We start from the raw sequence: 8,667 nt of genomic DNA, 5'->3' as shown, positions 1-8,667 counted from the left end.
CCCACTGACCCATCTTGGGTTCAAATGAAGTTCTCAGGATCCAAGCACTGGCACAGTTAGCTGGAAGAACTCCAGTGTAACACTGTATTTGAAGGACAGAAAACAGTTTCAAAAGCCAGGCTAGTTGAAGAGAACAAGGAGGCAGAACATACAAACTCAACAGGGAATTGAGCTGCAAAACCACTTCATTCATTCCAGGCACAGCCAGCAATGGGGGGAAACCTGAAACATTTGTTAGAGTTACACCATGGCAGGCTTTTCTCAGCTTCAGTTTTCAGGAGATTCCAGTCCACTGTAGAGAAAGGCCATTATCAGCTGGGTGCTAGTGGCTCATGCCTGTCATCCTAACTACTCAAGCCTGAGACCTGAGAATCAAGCAAAATTAAAAGCTAGCCTGGGCAGACTCTTATGTCCAATAAATCACCAAAAAGCTGGTAACCAGAGCTACTGTAGTGCAAGTGTACAGAACCAACCCTGTGAAAACAAGCTAAAGGATACCACCTAATGTCTGAGTTCAAGTCCCGGTAAACACACACACACACACACACACACACACACACACACACACACACACACACACACACACACACATACTAACATCCTTAACAGGCTTATACCAGCAATCCTAGCTACTTAAGAAGCTGAGATTTTAGGATGGCAGCTTGAAGCCAGAACAGGCAGGAAAGTCCATGAGACTCTTATCTCCACTAAACTACTAAAAAAAGATGAAAGTTGAGCTCTGTTTCAAGTGGTTGAATGTTAGCTTTGATCAAAGGAAGCTCAGGGACATTGCCTAGTCCCTGATTTCCAGCTCTAAGTTTTTTTAAAAGACATCCTTTGCCATCCCCAAAGGCCATAAATCCTGATTTTGGTCATCTTAGACCTCACTTCCACTCCTGCCACTTCGACAGTACTGACACTAGTGGCCGGTGTGTGGCCAACACTGGGTTAAGAAGTGAAAGTACACAAGGGCTTGCATAGCCAGGGCAACACTAATACCCAAAAACAACGTGGTATTAGCCATACCAGTCTCTCATCTCCCAGTTCTTGGCCCTGGAATCTAAAAATGTGCTTCTGTATTCTGAGTACCTGGAATTATCTAGAAGGACCTGAGAGGCCCAGCTGGGGCTGGAAGATAGACTGTCCTGAGATAAAGTACATTTACATTTCCTAGACACTGACCTATACTTCCAAGCCACCTTGGCCTCACATCCCATGTAGCCCTAGATCCTCCTTGCTTGGGCAGCCTTCAGTCAGCTGTCAAGCTCGAGTTGGCCAAAACCACCAAAATCCCCATTCCCCACTCCACTGTCAGGCTGCTGAGAGGGATATGCAGTCAGAGGCTCAGTTGAGGAAAAGGATAGGACATTGCATGACTGAGGCACTCCCCCTCAGGCAGAGGAGACCCTATGCCAGCTGGCATCACTGACCCAGAATCCCCTGGAGGCAGCCAAATATTGGGACAGCCAGACTTGTGCCCCAGAGAAAAGTTGGAATACAGGCCTGTGGCAATGTAGGACTCATTGAAGACCCTCATAAGTGGCTAACGGCAAGGTCGGTGTGAAGGAGGGGCACCATCTGAGGTCAGAAATAGGCAGACCAGCAACCAGGAAGGGGTCAGAAAAAGGAGGAAAATTACACACACACACACACACAAACACACATACACACACACACACACACACACACACACACACACACACACACACACACACAGATATTCCAAACCCTTTGCAGTTCCTGAGAACAAAACCATGAACTCCCTCTATTAGGATCACATTCAACCCATGAGAAGATGCCACTATCATACTCAGACTAACTGTAGACACAGCAATGAGCCTCTCATATCTGGAATGTCTCATAACCCAGCATAGAATTTCCTAGCGTACACACAGCAATGTCGAAAACTCAGCCAACCTAATTTGTTTATTGTTGGTCAAGAGGTTTGAACTCTGGGTGAGGGCACTGTCCTTCAGCTCTTCAGCTGAAGATGAGCACTGTACAATTTGAGCCACAGTGCCATTTCCTGTTTTCTGGTGGCTCATTGGATATCAAGACCCACAGACTTTCCTGCCCAATCTGGCTTTGAACCGTGGTCTTTATATCTCAGCTTTATGAGTAGCTAGGATGACAGCTAGCATCCAAATCCATCCTTCATTAGGGAGAATACAAACACAACAATCCTACCCCTGCACCCATTTTCCCACTCTCTGCCTGCCATAGGCCTCGACCGCTTGAGTTCTTGGTAAGGCACCATCCAATTTACCGTGGCTTCAAACTGGTACAAACTTGGGGAGTTCTTAGAAATGTCTGTAAAGTGAGGCCAGCACTTGGTCTCTCAATCACATCACCCTCCCATACACACCTCCACATCTTTGCAGCGAAGATATTTTACTTTCTTTCATTTTTTCGATACTGACCATGAACCCTGGGCCTGGGTGCTGTCCCTGAGCTCTTCAGCTCTAGGCAAGCACTCTCTACTACTTGAGCCACAGGACCCCTTCCAGTTTTCTGGTGGTTTGTTGGAGATAAGAGTCTCAGGGTCTTTCCTCCCCAGCCTGGCTTTGAACTGTGATCCTTAGATCTCACCTCCTGAGTACCTAGGATGACAGCCATGAGCTACTGGCACCCAGCAAAACATACTTTTCAATTCCTGTCATCCTATTCTCTCAGGAGACTGAGATCTGAGGACTGCATTTGGATGCCACCCTTGGCAGCAAAGTGCATGAGTACTCTTTATCTCCAATTAAACACCCAAAAACCTGGAAGTGGTTTAACCTGTGGCTTAAGTAGTAGAGGACTCACCTTGAGCTGAAGAGCTGAGGGATAGTGCCCAAGCCCAGAGTTCAAGCCCCATGCCTGACCAAAAAAAATTTCAGTTTTCACTAACAAGTAGGAGCAAAAATGTGAGATTGAATAATAACTAGAGCATTATCATATTTATTTCTCAGTGATCATTCTTGTAATGACTAATGAGAGTTTTCCAGACAGGTTTAGCTTGAGAGTTAGTGTTAAGTAATGGATTAGATGGTAAGTAAATCTGACATTGTTTTAGGGTACAGGAGTTCAGGGAAAGGTAGGATCATTGGAAACTACAGTATTTTTCCTGATAAGAGAATTTGAGGACAAATAATATAATACTTCATGTAAGGGAACAAGATAACTTTAGAGGTAGAGTCAGAAAATTTGTGGGAATTAGGGAAAATTGAAACATATTTACAGAGTGCAAACTGGAGTATCCATTAGAATGATTAAAAACTAGAGTCTTTTTCTTAAACATGAGAATTGGACTATCATTAGAGTGAAAGTTAGGTTTCAGTTCCAGCTGGAGTTAGAGTTAGAGTTAGCCTTAGGGAAATGGAAAGTTTAGGGTCAAACTGAAAGTAAATATTCGAATAACAAGTCTAGTTAGAATTAGGATGAATATGAAATAAGAAACTGCTAATAATATTAAGATTAGGGTATGATTAGTGTGAGGTTTGGCCTCAATATTCCTGTTAGGGTTCTGGTTAAAAAATGGCAAGATAATGAGTAAAACTAGAAACTATTTTTAGAAAGATGAGTTGAATCAAATTTAGGATGAATAAATGTATGGCTTTTAGAATCCAAAGGCTATTAGTTCAAGGGTTAGGGTTACTGTTCTAGTTCAGGTTAGACTTAGGCTTAGGGAAGGGTAAGCTTTACGGTGAAACTGAGTTTTCTGCTAACATTTTCAAGTAAAGTAAGTTTGAAATTTAACAAGAACTACAGCGTTTTCCTAAGTTTCTTATTCAAGGTTGAATAGGGTTAAATTTAGAGTTAGGTTTCTAGTAAGGTTTATATATAGTTAGGGTTAGGTACTAAAGTAGATTTTAAATAAACCGGCAACTCTTTTTTGGAGATATAAGAGTTCAGTAAACGTTAAGATCAGTGAAAACTGTGATAGTTTTCATTTGAGGTAAATGATTCATAATAGGGAACGATTTCAGAGTCCAAGTCAGGGAATCTGTAAGATTTGGAGCAAACTGCAAATCATTTCAAAGACAATGAGTATCTGCTAGAATGTGTCTAAACTCGAGTATTTTCCAATAATTTTAGGATTGGGTTATTATTATCATCAAGATTACTCTTAGGGTTCTGTCCAAGATTAGAGATAGGATTAGGGAAATGGAAGTTTGAGAAATTGAGTGACTTATTTTCTTTGTGATGTATATTCACTATTCTAAGGATTGAAGTCAAGGCTTGGGTTTTGCCCCTGAGCTTTTTGCTGTAGGCTAGCATTCTACCACTTGAGCCATGAGTCCACTTCCAGCTTTCTTTGACAGTGAATTGGAGATGAGAGTCTCTCAGACGTTCCTATCTAAGCTGACATTGAACTGAGATCCCTGGATCTCTGCCTTCTGATTTAAGTTAGGATTAATGCATGAGCTACTAGTGACCTGGAAAGTGCCTGAATTATACTGATTGTTTATACTTTTGTTCGAGATTGAGACTTGAATTCATTATCTGACCACTTTGCTCACTAAGTAGCACTCTGCACTTGAGCCATGTCTTCAAAAATGATTATTTTAAATAGCTTGAAATCAGTAAGTTTCCTTCAAATGATATGTATCATTAGTGTTGTTCTAAAACTTATCCTAACCAAAAAAGTTTTATTGACCCTAGAGATTATCTGAGCAGATTCTCATGCTTTGCTTCTAATTGCATAACATTTTAGGGACCTTATTTTTTAATTATTATTTTAAGTAGCAAAGCAGTTATCATTAAACAACACAGTTTATGCATACAATATACGTTGATTAATGCCAACCCTTTCAACATTCTCATTCATCCCTCCCCTATATACACTTCCTTCACTCTTCTTAATTTTGTAGGATATTTACTGGATTCCTCTCTGCATTTTCCCCCTTTTTTCTTATTCAATCTTCTACCTTTTACCACTTCACTCCTCTTTTGAGTAACCACTTCCATATGATCTAGCAATTCTTCTCCTGGGCATTTCGCGAAAGAATACAAACCAGGATATAGTAACGGTTTCAGCACAACCATGCTTATTGAATCAGCCCAGATACTCCTCAAGAGAGAAATTAACAAGTAAATGTAATACACACACACACACACACACACACACACACACACACACACACACACACACAAACACAGGAAATTCTACTTACCCATCAGAAAGAATATTGTACCATTTGTATCTCTCATTTCTCACTTCATCTGCCTGGTATCTCATTGCCATCGTATTGTCCCTGTACTGCAGTAACTGACACATGCAAACTGATGTACAAGATAATCAGGGTTATGGGCTAACCATAGATTCCTGAGTATGAGTTCTCTGCTCATTCTCTTTGTCTATGCATGCCTTTGAGTAGTGATTGTACAGATTCATTTGTACCATTTGCTACACAGAAAAGAGATGAACCATACATATATATGTATGTATATATATATATGATTATACACACACACACATACACACACACACACACACACACACACACACACACACACACACACACACACACACACACATATATATATACATACATGGATATATGCACACATATGGATGCATATTAAATACTTGAGTACATTTTATGTTTTCAAGAATTATGGAGCTAACAAAAATCACATGCATTTTCCTACCTTTTCAATTTTTTCAAAACCTAAAGCACTCTGTCTCTTTTGAATACCTAATTTTTAAGATAATTTCACCATCTCTGATCTGTCAGTGGCCTTGAAATTAGATGTTCAAATAGTTCAAAGTTATTTAGGCTTTTTGTGTAAGAAAGGAATATTGCTAGTGTTCTATTCAGGGGTTCTCTGCTTGCTAGACAGGACTTTGTATAGCACCAAACATCTCAACTACTTTTGCCATACTTGTATTCCATTTTATTTACTGGAGGTCTTGAACTTTTGCCCTGGTCGGATCTTAGATTGACTGAGACTTTGCTACCTATGCCTCAAAACATAATTAACTAGGATTACAGATGTGAACCACATCTCATTTGTTGAGATGGCTGTCTTGGCAGTTATTTCTTTGGCCTGCCTCAGACCAAGAGCCCTGTCATTTCTGCTTCTCAATAAGCTGGGATTACAGATGGGGCTACTATACTTGGTGTACATGACACTTTCTGTTTATTATTTTTTTTTGTCGGTCGTGTGGCTTGAACTCTGGGTTTGGGCGCTGTACCTGCACTCTTCAGCTCAAGGGGCGTGCTACCGCTTGAGCCACAGCACCAGCATCGGTTTTCTAGTGGTTTTATTGGAGATAAGAGTCTCACAGACTTTCCTTCTCAGGCTGGCTTTGAACCGTGATCCTCATATCTCAGCATCCTGAGTAGCTAGGATTACAGGAGTCAGCCACATGTGTCTGGCACACCTTCTGTTTTTTAAAAGAGGCTTTCATTGTAAAAATGCTGTGTAGAGGGGTTATAGTTCCATGAGCAAGTTAATGAGTACATTTTCTATCAAGCATTCTTACCTTCTCCTTTGTTTTTCCCCTACTCTCCTCTCCCACCTCCACAAATACACTCCTCTACTCCCTTCCCTTCTTCCCCACCCATATTGTAAAGATCCTTTTTCAACATAGTGTCTTGTTCATTTCATTGTTACAATGAGTCAGCCTGTATCACTATTTATCTATTTTGTGTTTTACTTCCCCTCCCCAAGCTAGAGAAGGGTGTATACAAGATGCACGGCACCAACATTAAATATAGTGAAAACAAGGGTTAAGCCATGGGTGAGGAACATTAAAAAGAAAAAAGAAACACATGGTAGATTATAAACCCTATCTTGGGGTTCATTTCGCTTAACATCATCTTATCTGGTCGTATGTACATAGCTTTTGAACTTTTATGCTTGTCCCAGACATATAATTGTTATTTCAAATAAGGGAAACTATAGGACCAATGTTTCTTTGGTTTTGGCTTACTTCATTTGATATAATGTTTTATAAGACCTCACTTAGAGCTCCCCTATGATCCAGCAGTCCCCATTTTTGGGCATTTACCCAAATGATCACAAACAAGACCATACTAAGCTACCGGAACAACTATGTTTATTGCAGCATTCTTTACCATAGCTAAGATATGCAAACAACCCAGATGCCCCTCAGTAGTTGAATGGATCAAGAAAATGTGATACACACACACACACACACACACACACACACACACACACACACACACACACAATGGAATTCTATTCCTCCATCAGAGAGAATGACATCGCCCCATTTGCTAGGAAATGGAAAGATGCAGAAACAATTAAGTGAAATAAGCCAGGCTCAAATAACCATAGGTCCCGTGGTTAATCTTACTTGGAGTAACTAATACATGGTACCATATAACCATATAAGAGGATGTTATGGGAAATGAACCCCAAGAAAGGGACATAAATGATTTTCATTCCATGAGATTCTTCTCTCTCTATAATCTCCCAAATAAAGTTGGAAGGGGAGCTGTCATTCAAATACAGAGCACCACACTTGAGGGAAAAAGCCTAAATGACAAGGTAAGGTCCTAAGTTTAAACCATAATATCAGCCCTCAAAAAAGATGATTTCTTTTCCTTGAGATTTTTATTACATTGATCGGGGAAAATAACCGACGTTGTATTCATGTTTAGCATTACTATTAAAATCATGTTATATTTATTTGTTATTCTTTATTTCCTTAAATTTTAATTACACTAATATCCAGTAATGATAAGAGATGATTACTGTTTCACAACTTTTTATGTCAGTTGAATATATGGATGAGAGGTGCATACAAGGAGTTTGGACTAAAAATAGATATTTGCAAGGTCTTCCATAAGAATTGATAGTTGAAGGAGCTGTGGGCAAGGAAAGATAAGTTATGATTCTGAAAAGCACACAATTTTTGAAGACAAAAAAAGGAAAATATGTAGCTTTTGGTAAGAACTTTGTAACCCACCTACACATTTAATTCCTTATTTTTAGTGGAAGATATTTCAGTTAACTTTATTTTACAAAGTTAAACACGATTGACATAAAATACTAACTGACCTCTGTCTCAGGTAAGCAATTATTCTAGGCAGGTGCAAGGGGCTTATGCCTGTAATCCTAGCTACTCAGAGAGCTGAAACCTCTAGATCCTAGTACAAAGCCTGTCTGGGGAAGAAAATTGGTGAGACTTTTCTGTGGCACTGTGGCTCAAAGTGGCAGCACTTGTCTTGAGTAATAAAGCTCAGAGACAGAACCCAGGCCCTGAGGTCAAGCTCTCTGAAATTATTCTTAAAATACTTGTTCTCAGTTTTTCTTTAACTTGTCTGGAAGAATGTTTTAAACTTATGGATTTTTTATTTCATGTTGTCATAATTTATTTTTAAGATGTTCAGAGAAAAATTATTTATAGTAAGAACTGGTTTGTATTGCTTTGCATTACGTTTTGCTTCTACACCGATAGATCAGCTTGAAAGTAGATGGCCAAACCCCTCCTCCCCCCACCAAAGTTGTAGTTAATTTTCAGACATAATGACTTGTATATCTCATTGTTGCAATGTGTCCACCTGTATCCCTAGTTAAACGACTTGTTTTTGCCCTTCACCTCCACAATTTGTACCAACATCAAATACAGTGAAAGCAGGGGGGAGAGACATAAAATGCAATATAGGAATCATCTTATAAATATGTTAGAAACAATTGCATGAAAGAAAA

Source organism: Dipodomys spectabilis, unplaced genomic scaffold, assembly GCF_019054845.1.
Source record: "Dipodomys spectabilis isolate Male_0828 unplaced genomic scaffold, ASM1905484v1 ptg000487l, whole genome shotgun sequence".
Lineage (NCBI taxonomy): Eukaryota > Metazoa > Chordata > Mammalia > Rodentia > Heteromyidae > Dipodomys > Dipodomys spectabilis.
Note: the sequence above shows the minus strand (reverse complement) of the source record.